Source organism: Pseudorca crassidens, chromosome 15, assembly GCF_039906515.1.
Source record: "Pseudorca crassidens isolate mPseCra1 chromosome 15, mPseCra1.hap1, whole genome shotgun sequence".
NCBI lineage: Eukaryota > Metazoa > Chordata > Mammalia > Artiodactyla > Delphinidae > Pseudorca > Pseudorca crassidens.
Genome location: NC_090310.1, coordinates 10,390,091 through 10,406,656, shown reverse-complemented (window position 1 = coordinate 10,406,656; position 16,566 = coordinate 10,390,091). Strand labels below are relative to the sequence as shown.

At 47.3% G+C, this 16,566-nt stretch overlaps 1 long non-coding RNA gene across 1 annotated transcript in view; it reads right to left on the bottom strand.

Moving 5' to 3' along the window:
• LOC137206829 (uncharacterized) overlaps positions 1–16,566 on the bottom strand; it is a 407,706-nt gene that overhangs the window by 257,867 nt on the left and 133,273 nt on the right. The gene's annotated exons all lie outside the window — the stretch shown is intronic.

The window sequence follows — 16,566 nt, the reverse complement described above, 5'->3', positions numbered from 1 at the left end:
CTGAAAAGTATGTGGTAGGTTTGGCTGCTTTAAAATCATACTCTAGGCCCAGCAAAGGGTGTCATTTTATGTGGAAGAGGTATGTCAGGGGGTTCAGAATCATGTCCCAGAACCAGTAGTCAGACCAGCTATGACCCTACTTTCTGCCCAGGCAGGATTTTCAAAAGTCACCTCCTCATCAGATGCCTGCACTTGCTTTTATAATATTCCTGCTAGTTATATGCTGCCTTCAGGCTAACCCCTAGCACTTCTGAATTCAGAAGGCCAGACGCATGCTGAGCAGGACCCCTCACAGGAGACAAAAGTACTAACACAAGGGAAAGAATGAAAACCAAAGACCATAGGGTCAACATGCTATACTGGTCAGGAAGTCTTCCTTGCACACCCACTAGATGGCCATCCAGCTCCACCATCTACTGGCTGATCAGCTTTGAGTCCATTATGTAACCTCTCTCTGCCTCAGTTTCTTCATCTGTAAAATGGGCATAATAACAATCTCTACAGGATCATTAGGAGGATTAAATGGTTTAATATATATAAAGTACATAGGATAGTGCCGCAAATAGTAAGTGTTATACATGTGTCAGCTATTATCATCACCACCACCACCATCATCATGACCATCATCTTCATCATCATAAGCATCACCATCACCACCACCATGATCATCACCATCATCATCATCATCACCATCACCATCACCATTACCACCATCAGCACCATTACCACCATCAGCACCAGCATCATCAGCACTACTATCGTCATCGTCAAGTCTGCTCAATCCCAGAGCCTGACGCTGGGGCAGGGAACACCAGGGTAATAGTATGACAATAGCTGATCACACCAAACTGATAAATATAACTAAATATATTTCCTTCACCTCAATCCACTCCCATTCCTCATTGGCAGCTTGACTGCTCTCTACAACATCTCTCCAGAGCAGCTGCTGATCCATGTTTGAATTCCTCCCCTAGTAGAGAGCTGACTACCTTCCCAGGAAGCTCATCCAACTGCCAGATGCAGCAATTTGACTCTGGGGCTTTAATATTTCTGTGATTCAAGAGCATCCGTGCTATACCGCTGTGGAATTACTTCTGTTGGGAGAATAAAACTAGAAAATAGGCCATTATTTGTGCCACCTCCATCCTTGTTTTTTTAAATTTTTATTGGAGTACAGTTGCTTTACAACGTCGTGTTAGTTTCTGCTGTACAGCAAAGTGAATCAGCTACGTGTATACATAGAGCCCCTCTTTTTCCATATTTTTTTATACCCAGGGCAAAATTTTTGGTACTCTCCCCAATGAGAGGTGGAGTCTAATTCCACCCCCACCTTTGGATCTGGGCTGGCCTTCATAACTTGCTTGATGGGTAAAATATAACAGAAGTGGCTTTCACCCAGCTTTCTTGAAACCCCCCGGGAACCCAGCCATCACCTCGTGAGAAAGCCCAAGAGGCCACGTGGAGATGCCCATGTGCAAAGGAACCGAGGCCCCTGACCAACAGCACCAGCTGAACTCTACCTGGCAGCCAGTGCCAGCTTGCCAGCCATGTCAGTGCATCATCTTGGAAGGGAATCCTTCAGCTGGCCTACACAGTCCCTCCGCCCAGCCGATGCCACTCGAAGCAGATGTAGCCATCTCTACCAAGTCCTGCTCAGATTTCACATCAGTGAGCCAAAGAATAATCATCATCGTCTTAAGCTTCTAAATCTGGAGGTGATCTGTTAAACTGCAATAAATAACTGAAACGTCCTGAAAGAACTGAAACATCTTATGCCTTACTGAGAAGCACCCTTAAACTCCTTCAGAACAAGTAAGGGAGCCACTTCCAGCTGATCTGAGTTGGCGCTGGGAATTAAATACTATAATCCTAGTGTTGGGAGTAGCATTGACATATATGCAATACCAAATGTAAAATAGATAGCTAGTGGGAAGCAGCCGCAGAGCACAGGGAGATCAGCCCGGTGCTTTGTGACCACCTAGAGGGGTGGGATGGGGAGGGTGGGAGGGAGACGCAAGAGGGAGGAGATATGGGGATATATGTATACATATAGCTGATTCACTTTGTTATACAGCAGAAACTAACACAACATTGTAAAGCAATTATACTCCAATAAAGATGTTAAAAAAAAAAAAAGACTTCTTTATGATGAGGCACAACCTTGCTCTCCTTAACTTCATTCATCCATTCAACAAACACTCATAAATACCCACCACCCACCAGGCACTATGCTCAAGACTATGGAGGAGGGGCTTCCCTGGTGGCGCAGTGGTTGGGAGTCCACCTGTCAATGCAGGGGACACGGGTTCGAGCCCTGGTTCGGGAGGATCCCACGTGCCGCGGAGCAACTAAGCCCGTGAGCCACAACTACTGAGCCTGTGCTCTGGAGCCTGTGCGCCACAACTACTGAGCCCACGTGCCACAACTACTGAGGCCCATGTGCCTGGAGCCTGCGCTCCACAACAAGAGAAGCCACTGCAACGAGAGGCCCATGCACTGCAGTGAGGGGTGGCCCCCGCTCGCCGCAACTAGAGAGGGCCGCGCACGGCAACGAAGACCCAATGCAGCCCAAAAAAAAAGACTATGGAAGAGAAAGATGGACCAGCCATTGTCTTAAGAACTTTATGCTCTGGTGGAGGATGAGATCTGAACCCTCCCAAATGAGGCAATGTGTCAGTTGAGAAGTATCACGCAGTTCTAAGGAAACTCAGAGAAGGGAGAAATGTGTTCTGCCTGGTGGCGGATGACAGTGAACTGACTCCAGAGGGGTGAAAAGGATTTCCCAGATGGAGAAGAGAAGAAAGGGGTAGAAGGAATGAGGGTCCATGAAAGGACCTGGCACTTTCAGGGTCAGTTAGGAGGCTGAAGTGATGGGGGCAGCAAAGAGTGTGAAGCAAAAACTAGAAAGATGAGGCTGTGAAACTAGGCTGGGGTCAGATCAAGAAGGACTTTGTAAACGAAGAGTTTGGGTTTTACCTCGAACACAGTAGAGAGCTATGGAGGGAGTTTAAGCAAGGGCACAGCAGACCCAGATTTGCATTTCCGAAAGAACAGTCTGGATGTGGTGATAAGAGGCAATTGAAAGAGGGCAAGCTGGGAATCTTTCCAGTAGCCTGGTCGGGAGGTAAGGGGATCCTGAAATAGGGCAGTGGAGATGTGGAAGACATTTCTTCGGAAAGTTTACAAAACCCAGTTGGAGATCAGTTGGGTGGGGCAGAGAAATCTGGCAAGGATGACTTCAGATTTCTGGCTGGGGGGGTGCCACTCAACCAGCTGCCAATGGCAGCAAGGGCAGCCATGATGGAGGGGCAGACGAACGTCCCCTTTGGTTCTTTTTAGGCAGCTCTCACCTGGCCCTTGGGACATCCCAAGGCCTGATTCCATTTCAAATGCTTGAAGACAGTCATAACATCTCAAGCTCCTTGCCTGGGTATTGGCTTGAGCCTCTTCATTCCCACAGTCCTCTGGTTTCCTCATTTCCGATGGGATCAGAACGTACATCTGACCAATGGGGAGGGTCTGTTCTCCTAAACCCCACGCCAAGAGAAGATGGACGCTGTTAAGGTCTTTTCTATTTTTTAAATGTCTTTTTTAAGGATTACAACATCAGCATATCATGTACACGTAAAAGTACAAAGAATAACACAGAAATCACCCATAATCCCATTTCTCGGAGAGATTATTAATATTTGGGGATATTCCTGTCCACTGTTTCTTCTGTTTATACATATTCATTTTATCTGATTAATTTGTAGCCTAAGCATTTGTCTAGGTCTCTCATATTTCCTGGAAAATATGCTTTTTTAAATGGCTGAAGAGAGCCCAACATGGGTATACCTAAATTAATTAATCTAATCCCTATCATTAGATATTTAAGCTGTTTTCATGCATGTGTGTGTGTTGTTTTCTATTTGGTTGTTTCTGCTATTATAAAAACCTTATGTCAAGCATGTTTGTATATAAATCTTGGGTATTCTTTTATAATTATTTCTTTAAGACAAATTACCAGGGGCTTCCCTGGTGGCGCAGTGGTTGAGAGCCCGCCTGCCAATGCAGGGGACACGGGTTCGTGCCCCGGTCCGGGAAGATCCCACATGCCGCGGAGCGGCTGGGCCTGTGAGCCATGGCCGCTGAGCCTGCGCGTCCGGAGCCTGTGCTCCGCAACGGGAGAGGCCACAACAGTGAGAGGCCCGCGTACCGCAAAAAATAAATTAATTAATTAATTAACAAATTACTGGAATGGTCCAAGGATTAAAAGATTTGAACACATCCAAGGTTTTTGGTGCTTATGACCAAGTTCCTCTCAAGAGAGAAAAGGATGGTTTTGTCAGGTCCTCTTGCCGAATGTGGAGGACTATACGTGGCCACACTTTTTGGAGCCTAAAGTTTGTGGAAGACCTTTACTGACTCTTTCTTGGTGGAAATTTGAAACTCTTTCCTCCCCCTACCCTGTGATTTACAACTGGCCTGAGCCGGCTCAGCTGTCATAAACACTGTCATCACACGCTATCAACCAAATGGAACAAAACCTCCAGGGTCATTGGACCTCTGAGCAAACACCGGGGAACAGTGGCTGGTCTCTTCTGCTTCCAAAGGAACATGATGTTTTAATAACGCCCGAGAATGCTTTTGTGAAGTTCTGCTCCCCAGAACTTTCCCATCAGGCCCGGGGCCCATCCAGCTTATGGTCTGGGCCTGTCTTTCCTGAAATGTAATGACCAGCCAGCCAAGTCCGTGGCCACCTCCCCTGCAAGGCCCCCAAGCCCTGTGCAAGGACCATAGCGTATGCTAACCAACTGGCATCCAAGGAGCATTAAGAGTGTGCCTTGGCCCAGACCGTGGACTCCCTGTCCAAGGGCTGGATGAGTTTCAGCTGGCTGTGTGCAAACCAGCCCTTTCTAGTTCTTTCTACACGATGTATGGAATGTCCTCCTCGAAATCAGACTCACTGCTTAGTGGGGGCCCAGGAGGGAAGATGTAGGATGATTTCAATCCCAAGTGAGTACAGATCACAGCAGAAGAGTCTAGTCCAGACCTGGAGAGAAGGGCTCCACTCCAGGCATGCTCAGACTCTGCACCACGGCTCAGCCAGCAGGGGAAGGTGCTGGTATGGGGAGGGGCCACACATTCTCTGGACAGGAACACCCACCACTTTTTAGAGGTAACCCCAGAAGGGGTGGCTGGTAGAAAATGGCACAACAAAGTGGAAGCAGGCGGTGCAGTAGTGGCAGGCCGCATGGCTGTGTTCAGGATAAAAGGACAAAGACAAGGGAAAATATCTTCATCTCAAACTTCAGTCCAAGCCAGACAGACATAACAGTATTTGTTTTTAGGAAGATCACTCAGTGCACTGAGAAGACTTGCAGAAGGCAAAACCTCGAGGCTGTAGGATGTTAGGAAGATGCTGCCGTTGTCAAGGAGAGAGATGCTGAAGGCCAAAGGAGAGAAGGGCGAGGAGGTGGAAGGAAGAAGAACTCAGGAGATATCAAGGGGGCAAAACTTACAGAACTTGAATACTATGGGACATTCCGGTGGGAGAGCTAAGAGACTCCAATTTCCTCAACTGTCAGTGACAGTCACAGGACCTATTGCAAAGGGACTTTGTGGATCAAGCTAAATGACATGTGCAAAGTGCTTAGAAAAGTGTCTGGCTTAGTCTAATGCATTAAAGATTAGGTCCTAAATCACTATTCACAGTAGCCAAGAGATGGAAGCAACACAGTAGCCAAGAGATGGAAGCAACCTAAGTGCCCATCCACAGAGGAATGGAAAAAGAAGATGTGGTACATATATATATAATGGAATACTACTCAGCCATAAAAAAGAATGAAATAATGTCATTTGCAGCAACATGGATGGACCTAGAGATAATCATACTAAGCGAAGTAAATCAGACAGAGGAAGACAAATATTACATGGTATCACTTGCATGTGGAATCTAAAAACAAAATAGTGCAAATGAACTTATTTACAAAAACAGAAACAGACTCACAGACACAGAAAACAAACTGATGGTTACAAAAGGAAAAGGCGGGGAGGGATAAATTGGGAGTATGGGATTAACGGATGCACACTACTGCTACATATAAAATAGATAAACAACAATGATTTACTGTATAGCACAGGGAACTGTATTCAACACCTTGTAATAAACTATAATGGAAAAGAATCAAAAAAAGAATATAGATACACACATATATATGTATAAGAGAATCCCTTTGCTGTACACCTAAAACTAACACAATATTGTAAATCAACAATACTTCGATTTAAAAAAAAAAAGATTAGGTCCTAAAATAGGTATGACTTGTAACAAGATCATTGTTTTATAAGTCTGCAGGTCAAGACCAAACATACGGAATCAGGAATCAACATGTAGATGGCAGGTGAAGCCACAGGAATGGACAGACTACCCAAGGCAAACATACACAGGAAGGAAACAGAGGAACAGACACAAATGTTGGGGGCACCAATGCTAAGGAGCTGCTTGGGTGGTATTTGTGGAAAAAGAAGAGTGAAGAAGAGCGGCTCCAGTTGAACCAGGAGAGAATGTGTCACAAGAGCCAGGTAGGAAAAAGCGTGTTGAGAAGAAGTTGCCCAGTGCAGCTGACAGGTCAAGTAAGCCAAAGATGCATGAGGGTCCATTGGATTTGGCCACAAAGAACTCACTGGGCAGGACATTTTCAGTGGTGAAAGTGAGGTTTCAGTAAATGGAAAGAACAAGAGCGTGCGTGGGAGATGTTCATCGCCATATTATATATCATGGAGAAAAGGGGGCACAACCTATGTGCCCAACAATAGGGGATTATGTATATCATGGTACATCTATTCTGTACTTTTCTTCCTAACATTGTATAACAATCATAAAACAATTATTATTATGTAGCGAAGTTAATAGACACAGATTAACAGTGAACAAAAGAAGCCAAAAGACACAAGTGTCAAAGTAACACGGACTACATTTTTTTCAAAGTCCTATGATGATATAAGGAAAAAAACAGGCAAGTAGAAAATGGTTACTTCATGCCCTAGCTTGAGAGACATGTTGAGACTGGAGAGTTCAAGAAAGGCAACAAAGACGACTCAAGAACTGGCAAACATAATGGAAAACAAGTAACAATAGAACACGGTCCAAAATATTACATGGTGTAGAATGCATTTTTGTGACTGTATCAAGGGTAATGGAAAAACCTAGGAAATGCAAATTCTCATGAGGACTCTATACTATAAATGTGTGCAATTCTCCACTAGCCAGAAAGCTCCATGAGGACTGGGGCCTCACTCTCCTGTTCTCTTTGGGATTCCCGGTGCCTAGTACATTGCAGGGCAGACCTAAAGTAGAGTGTCAGAAATCATGGAAGATTATTACAACACAATGTGAAGTGAAAAAATCAAGATACATAAATATAGCATCTAAGTTAGAACTGCAATCATTAAAACATGTACACGAGGGAGAAAAAGACAAAAATTTTGAAAGTGTACTAGGGTGAGGGATTGTGAATGTGGACTTTTTTTCTTTTTATTTCCCTAATTTTCCATAGTGGGCTTATGCTACTTTTATAATGTTAAAGCATATGCAGTGAAAGAGAGAGAGAAGAAGGAGAAAGAAAGAAAGAAAGAAAGAAAGAAAGAAAGAAAGAAAGAAAGAAAGAAAGAAAGAAAGAAAGAAAGAAAGAAAGAAAGAAAGAAAGAAAGAAAGAAAGAAAGAAAGAAAGGAAGGAAGAAAGAAAGAAAGAAGGAAAGATGGAAGGAAGGAAGGAAGGAAAGAAAGAAAGAAAGAAAGAAAGAAAGAAAGAAAGAAAGAAAGAAAGAAAGAAAGAAAGAAAGAAAGAAGGAAGGAAGGAAGGAAGGAAAGAAAGAAGGAAAGAAAGAAAGAAAGAAAGAAGGAAGGAAGGAAGGAAGGAAGGAAGGAAGGAAGGAAAGAAAGAAGGAAAGAAAGAAAGAAAGAAAGAAAGAAAGAAAGAAAGAAAGAAAGAAAGAGAGAAGAAAGAAAGAAAGGGAAAGAAAGAGAGAGAGAGAAAGAAAGAAAGAAAGAGAGAAGGAGCGAAGGAGAGAGGGAGGGAGGGAGGGAGGGCAGGAGAAGAGGATAGAGCCAGCAAGCGTGGACCTTGAAGCCAAAGACTTGGCTTTGACCCCAACCATGCCACCCACTAGCTGTATAACCTTGAGTGAGCTCCTTAACCACTCTGTGCCTCAGTTTCCTCATCTACAAAATGGATCCACAGAGTTTTCTGAGGAAGAAAGCCAGCAAAATACTGTTTGTCCATCCTTTCTCACTGTGGGTTCCTGGGCCCCAGTCTGTGCCATCAGCACATTGATGCTGTGGGGGCCGAATGGTGCCAAACTCATCCTCAAGCTCTGAGAATGGGTTGGAGCTCTCCTTTTTTGTAGAAACGTCCAGGCTGGGGAGTTTTTTTTTCCCCAAAGCTCCAGGAAGCCTTGCTCGGCTTCCTCAAGTCTGACCCAAAAGACCTGCTTTCTATACGAACGGCTTCCCTATGGAATAGGAAAAGCCAGGGACAACCTGGGCCCCCAAGAGCAGCTCTTTTCTGGCAGAGGCTGGAGGTATGTAATCCTGCACCCGGCTGAGCTAGGTGTTCAGCTTTGACCTCCGGACGCTGTACACATTGGCAAACGGTGAACAGGTTCTTCTTCCTAACATCCCACAACAACACTGTTTTACTGCTAGAAAGCCTAAAAAATCCTGACAGAGTCAGCTCAGTTTTTCCCAGTCACCCCGTGGAGAAAAGCATGACGGGGTAATACGTCAAGGTCCAAAACAGCCCAAGAGGAAGTCTCATGGCACGATTCCCCTGCACCATGTGTGGGTATCAGAGGTCACCCCTTTCCCCTTTCGCAGTAGTGGGGATGCATGCTCCGTGACCCATGTTCCCCAGGCCCTCCAAAAGGGAGTGGATCCAGACAGATTCTCCACCCCTGGACTCAAACCTGAATGCCTCTCCTCGACCCTCACACTTCACCCTGCTGACTCCCAAAAATCCCAGCCACCACCTCCAACTACTGCCCTTTCTTCTTGCTTCTCATCCTCCATCTACAACACATGGGCTGCGCTCCCAGAGCCCTTGGCTCAAGTGATGTCTCTGCTCTGTGGGACATGGGGACAGGCAGAGAGTTGATCCTACCCAGGCATCTTGTCCTTACAGAGTATGGAAACCCCCTGCTTGGGCACTACCAGCTCTGCCCCACCCCCAAGCCTTCCTTTTGCAAGGGTCTCTGCTGACCTTTCCCCCGAGCACTCCAGTCAGATCCCCCAGCTGACCTTCTCTCCGACTCTCCCTTTGGACTCCACTCCTACTGTACAGTGATCCCACATCACAGCCAGAAGCCTCGTTTCTGAATGTACAGTGGGACTTCCCATCAGATCCTCCCAACTCAGCGTCCTGGGCGCTCAGGTGTCCAAGGTACCAGGCTTTGTACATGGACTCTCTCTGCGGGCTGCCTCAGACCAAGCCTCAGCTGGGAGGTAACAGTTGGTAATCTCCCTTATCTTCCATTTGGCTTTATCTTTAAAACTAACTTCTCACCTGACCTTGCTCCCCTTGGAGAGTCTATAAAAATAACCTGGGAAATGAGGTGCAGAGAATTTGGTATATAATAGCATGCCCTCTGGTCTCCAAACAAGTTTTTGAAACACTTTGACATCCATTTGGTCACTAAACCTTCAAAATCACCCTGTGAGGTGAGTATTATCCCCAGTTTTTGGATGAGGAAACTGAAACCCACAGAGATGAAGTGTATTTCCCAAAGGCACAGAGCTAGCACGTGGCAAAGTTGACATCAAGAGCTAAGTTTTCTGATTCAAAACTCAGTGTTTCTCTCCCACACCATACTCTCCCTTTGCAGGTAGCAGGGACCGAGCCCTGGGCTGTCCCCAAGACCTGAGGCCCCAACTTGGTGTTACTGGCTTCCAAGTGCAGCTATCACGGCAGTGACAGTTCAGTGACTTTATTGCTTCCGTGGGGCACTGACTGCCCACCCTTCCAGACACTCCTCCCCAACCTGGCATCTCACCTGGATGGAATGAATCATGTTGAGGCCTCACTGCCTGAAAACAGCTCCAAGGCCCTCCTTCTCGTGTTTGCATTTTACATGAGGGAGCTAGAAGACACCGTCTCAGCCTGGATCCCCGCAAAAGCAGAGTCTGAGACAAGGAGCTGGGTGCAGGGAGTTTGTTTGGCAGGTGATCCCAGGTAAGGAAGAGAAAGGCAGGGGGGAGAGTGAGAGCAGAAGGGAGGAAAGAATGATAAAGGATGAGTTACAGAGGTCACCACTATGTATAGTACAGCAGTTAACACGTGTTCTGCTGTCCCTAGGAGAACTCAGTGATAAAACACAGCTGTCACCACACTCCAGCACAGCTGAAAACAGTCTGCCACATATAGACACTCTCTGTTCCACTCAACCTCTGATAGATATTCAGAATGTCCTCAGAATTACCATTCAGGACAGGGGGCTGGGGCGTTTATCCACAAGTCCCTACCCCATTGGCCATATTACATCACCTAATCAAGAGAACGACATCCCATTATCTTTGCCACATGCTATTGGTTAGAAGCTAGTCACAGGTTTCATCTGCTCTCAGGGGAGGGGCTGATACAGGGCATGACTAAAGCAGGTCACCTTAGGGTGTGTCTACCACACCTGGTCAGCAGTTCTCCACCTGACTGCACATTAGAATCACCTGGGAAGCATTTGCCAATAACCAGTACTTGGGCCATGCTCCAGAGATCCTGCTTTAATTGTCCTGAAACGGGCCTGGGCATCAGCATTTTTAAGGTCTCCAGATGATTCTAATGGGCAGCCAGGGATGCACTGGCCTGGATGTGGGAGAGGAAATGGAGTTCCCAGAAGAAAGCAGTCTCAGCCTAATCTAGGAGTCCCAGCCATGACCTTCACAGGTCAAAAGCAATCTATTTTTCATCCCCAGTAAAACTAGCCACCCCCACCTGATTCTGCACACAGTCTCTGCCTTTGCTGATAGAGCTGATTGCCATCCAGCTCCTCACCACTGTCCCTCCCAGTCCTTTTGCCCCTGCCCATACCTCTCAGTAGTTACACACCACCCTGGCTTCATACTCTTTTCTTCTACAATTATTCTCACTCCTGGCATTTTCTTTTCTTACTCTCTTTCCCTTTCACCTCCTGTATCAGTCAGGGTTTGCTCATAGAATCAGAACTACCAGGAGAGTATATAGTATGGAATGTATTATGGGGAGTTGACCTTGGGCACCTGTGGGAGCTGGTTTCACGGGCTATGTACGGCTGTTGTTTCCATATCTTGTGAAGGAGGCTGAAGCCCACAGGGTGAGTGGTGAGGAAGGAAAGATGGACATGAAGCAAGGAAAAACAAAGACAACCTGCAAGCCGTAAGGATGGGCCAGAACTTGCACTGGTCTCTCACCACCTCTGAGCCTCCACCTTCGATGATGGGGCTGATTTGCAGGAAAAGCTGGTGGCCTTCCTTACAGAGCCAAACACACACCTGACCCAGGAATCAGAGAAGCCGAAACCAATTAGGTGAGCCAGAGACCAGCACATGGGAGCTGCAACAGGGCCCAGGGCCTGCTCCCACCTCCCAAGTGAATAAAGAATGTGGCTGCTGTTCCACGCCCACCTTCCAAATATCATGCACCACGTCCCTTGTGCCCTGGCTAAGCCAGAACTAAGCAGGGAAGGGGATTGTGGGAAATGTAGTTCTGGCTCAGATAAGTTGATGTGGCACAAACCCACCACACTTCCCCTCTTTCTTTCTCTTTCTCATTCTCTCCTTCGCTCACTTGTCTTTTTTCCCTGCATGTATCCAGAGGCACTTTCAGTCATGAGAATTCACTCCTATGTGAACCTAAATATTTAATAAGAACCTATAGGGTTCAACTTTATGCTAATACTATCGGCGATGGCTATCTGGCAAAGGTAGTAGGGGAAACTATCTTCACCTTCTCACCCAGGCCAGAGGTGTTACAGGGACCCACACTGATCTAGCCCTGTTTGTTGCCTCCCTGGAACCCCCCAGGGTCAGGGCCAGGGCCAGGACCCCTTACTTCCACTTATTATATCTAGGCCTATGCAGTCCCTTGGGTTTTGCAAAACTGAGACATTGTCCCTGGCCTGGGGCCTGAGGATATTTGCCACTGTACTTCTCTATGCTTATACCTTTTGCTAAAGAAGTTCAGGCTGGCGCCCACTGCTCTCAATCACTGAGAAAACTGTAAATTATATACGCAATGAGCAGCAGACCTTGAAAAGATACGATCCTCACAGGTCACAAAGGAGGAAACCTAAATGTCCATCGACAGAGGAATGGATAAAGAAGATGTGGTACATATATACAATGGAATACTACTCAGCCATAAAAAGGAACAAAATAGTGCCATTTGCAGAGATGTGGATGGACCTAGAGAATGCCATACAGAGTGAAGTAAGTCAGAAAGAGAAAAAAATATATTGTATAATATCGCTTATATGTGGAATCTAGGAAAATGGTAGAAATGAACTTATTTGCAAAGCAGACATAGAGTTACAGATGTAGAGAACAAACTTCTGGTTACCAAGGGGGGAAGTGGGGGTGGCATGAATTGGGATGGACGTATATACACTACTATGTATGCAATAGATAGCTAATGAGAACTTACTGTATAGCACAGGGAACTCTACTCAGTGCTCTGTGGTGACCTAAATGGGAAGGAAATCTAAAAAAGAGTGGATATATGTATATATAGGACTGATTGACTTTGCTGTACAGCAAGAAACTAACACAACATTGTAAGGCAACTATACTCCAATAAAAATTAATTTTTTAAAAAAAGTTACAAATGAGGAAATTGAGGTCTGGAGAATCAAATGAGTTGTCCAAGACCACTCAGCCAGGAAGCAATAGATTTCACGTTTCCAATTCAAGTGTCCCGACTCCTGGCCAGCGATCTTTCTCCTGTGCCAAGCTTCTCTGTGAAATAAAGACTCAGAAGTAATGCAGTTTGTTCCCCGAGGGGAGGGCCAAGCCAGGCAGCCCTCCTTCAGATCTAGGGCAGACATCTCTTTGAAATGAGGGTAACACCTCAGGGAATAAAAGTCTGTCTGCTCAGAAGCAATCATTTGGAACTTGGGGCCCTCCTGTAGAATCCGCTGGCCTCTTAGCTCAGGCAGTTAATGTGTGCTGCTGTCTCTTAGAGGGCTCTGAGATGAAACACAGACAGCTGCCACACTTCCTAGCACAGCTGACAACAGTCTGCAGAGGCCTATCTGCAGCAAATCAGTCTCACTGGAGTGAAAACTAGCAGACGTCAGAGTTAGCCAGCAGCCCCGGGAAACCCAAGCCCGGCTGCCCTCAGCTCTGCCCTCAGAAATCATCCTCAGTCAAGTCGCTCACTCACACAAGGCAGCCTCTTGGCTTCTGCCTTCCCTTCTGCCCCCGAGGCCCATCTGTGGCTGCCAAGCAAGTTGGAAAGCTGGAAAGAAGCCCTAGAGTCTCCTCAGGGGAGCTGTAATCCAAGAGGTTTCCTGGCTCCAGGTCAAAGACTCATAGACTCATAAGACACTTAAGCTTGCAGGGACTGTTGGGGGGCGTCTTACAGATGAGGAGACTAAGACCCTGACTCAGGAAGTCGGCTCTGAGGCTTTGACAATGACCTTCACCAAAGCCAACCTTGGCAAAACTCAAACACCAGTGAGGTTTGTGTCAACTCTGAATACTTTCTGCTAGGGCCAGGGATGCGTGGATAGAAAGGATAGATGATGGCTGGATGGGTACTGTGATGGATGGATAGATGGATGAATGAATGGATAATTGGATGGGTAAATGGACGGGGGAGTGGATGGATGGATGGATGGATAGACCGACAGACGGATGGGCAGAAAGGGGGAGAGAGAGACAGAGGTAAACAGAGATAGATAGAAAGAAAGGAGGGAGAAAGGGACAGAGAAAGGAGGGAGGAACAGACCAGGGCGCTCACCTAGAATCTTTGACCCACGGGAAATAGTCTCAACTCCTTGGGTGGCCTCCACTGTGGGTCTTTCCACCTTGTCTCCCAGGCCAAAGGTGTTACAGGGGCCTGGATTGACCTATCCTCCTTGGTCGCCTCCCTGAGCCACCAGTGTCAAAGCCCAGGACCCCTTACTACCTCTCACTGTCCCTAGGGATTGCCTAGGCAACGGCCCACACCAAAAAGTTCTCCTTGTGATTTCGCCTTGTTTTTGGAATTTGCCAGAGCTTGCTTTCCAAACAGACGTACTCTTCTTCACTTATTTCCATGACAAATGATGCCAACTTGACCATGTCAGCCAAGGCCAGGTCTCTCTGAAGTTCTGCCCCCACCCCATTCACTGCCACCATCCCAGAGCATGGCTTATCAGAAAGCGCTCACTCCCAGTGCAGGTCAGAGTGGCAGCCTGGCATCGGGACAGGTCCATGGGATCCCGCCCTGACTCTCTTATTCACCAGCAGGGTAATTTTAGGGGAGCCATGTGATTCCTCACCTATTAATGGGGGATATAACACCCAGTGTTGTTGGGAAGATAAAATGAGATTAGTATTTAGCACAGAACCGGGCACATACAAAAAGGCCCGACAAACAGAAGACACTGTTACAAAAGCATCAGGCACAAAGCCCAACAGAGCAGATTCACGGCACCTACGAGTATTATGGGACGCGGCAGACCCTTTCTGATGGATTGGCTATTGGCTGATTTGCTATTTTCTCCAGCAGGCACCAGCGAAGGAAAGGAAAAACTGGCTTTAATTTCTTTGCAGCAAAATGGCCAACTCTGCAAAGCCCATGGGCTATATATTTTTCCAAGGGGACGTGGTTTTGGTCTCCAGTCCAAATCCCTGCAAATCATTATGTTCTCATCCACACTCCACCTCCTGTGACCCTTTAGCACAACTCCAAGAGCAGAATGTCGAGCAGGAGAAGCCAGGACATGTGACGTGGATGGCTGTGCCCTCTGCACTGGCGTCTGGGGCATGCGGGTAGTGGGCACTTCATCAAAATGGTACCTAGGGGCTTCCCTGGTGGCGCAGTGGTTGAGAGCCCACCTGCCGATGCAGGGGACGCAGGTTCGTGCCCCGGTCCGGGAGGATCCCACATGCCGCAGAGCGGCTGGGCCCGTGAGCCATGGCCGCTGAGCCTGCGTGTCCGGAGCCTGTGCTCCGCAACGGAAGAGGCCACAGCAGTGAGAGGCCCGCATACCACAAAAAAAAAAAAAAAAAATGGTACCTAGGGTTGTGGTGGGCGGAGTAGTTTGTGTCCACCAAAATTTAGGTACTCCATCTATAAGCTGGAGCTTTCAGGAATGGGGAGGGGGGAAGGCAATTGAGAAGAACTAAGAGAACCTCAAGCGGGAATGTGATTTCTTTCAACAAGTATGTCTTGAGCACCTACTGTATGCTGGGCCCAGTGGCACCCTAAAGGGTCCAGAGATACAGACGCGCCCAGATCATTTCTCTCTCTGGTCAGTTCTGAGAAAGGGGGCTAAGGAAGGAAAGGGAGGTGGGGGCACTTAGCACATCCTGGGATTCAGGGCCCTAAACAAATCACCTGGGCTGACGTGGAACCGCCAGGTTAAGCCACAGCACACACAGGTGCAAGGAAGCACCAAGTGCTTTTCCATGAGGAGCAGCCAGGTCTTCCAGCCAAAGTCTCCGTCCAGATTCTGGTCCCCACATCCTCTTGGTAGCATCTTTTCCTTGGGGCCCCTGGACGACCAGGACCGGCACCTTCTTAAGGCAATTATGTCTCTGGAGGCGGGACCCCCAGATCCCCACATTCCCCTGGGCTCACTGTCTAAGGTGTAAGGGTTTCTGTGTGACCTGCTGCAGCTGCCCGTCACAGACACGTCTACGTCCACCTCTGCATTTTCACATCTGTGCTCTGCTTCAGGCTGCTGAGTGGGGGGTTATCCCTCATCAGGAAGTCCTGCTCTCCTTTTCTACTATTGCACTTGGCTTTGGGACCCCCTGTTATCTGTCCTGAGCTCCGTTTTCCTGGGATCCTTTAGATTCCACTTCTCAAAGCTACTCTTTTTCCTCGGTCACCTGCCTTAAAGGGTAAATTTCAAAAAGACATCACGTAGACCTCAAGAGTGACCTCCCTGATGGCATGTGCCTGTAGACCCCCTCCATACCTACTGGGGCCGTGTTGGTCCATGGTCAGTCCTGGGCTCACCCTGGCTGTCTCATCACTCTGAGTCCCCCAGCTCTGAGGTCTTCAGCACGTTGGCCCTCAAGAAATTGTATCCCTATAGCCTTTCCTTGTTCACTTCATGCAGAAACACTCTCTTCCAGTCCCTCTGTTGTCCCAGTCATGTGAAGATTCTCTCTCTGCCTTTCTACTTCTCCTTCAAGAAGTGCTGAATTCTGACACTCCACTGAGGATAGGAACTTAGACACGAACATCCCAGATGGTCACCAAACCCATACCCGGCTTACTACCTACCTGCCTAGAGCTATGACTGGTCAGTTTCAGGCAGGTCAGGGAGGCAAGGGGCACAAGGATGTGGGTGGTACCCATGAGGACTGGAAGGAGGCAGCAGATTAACTTATTCAATAGC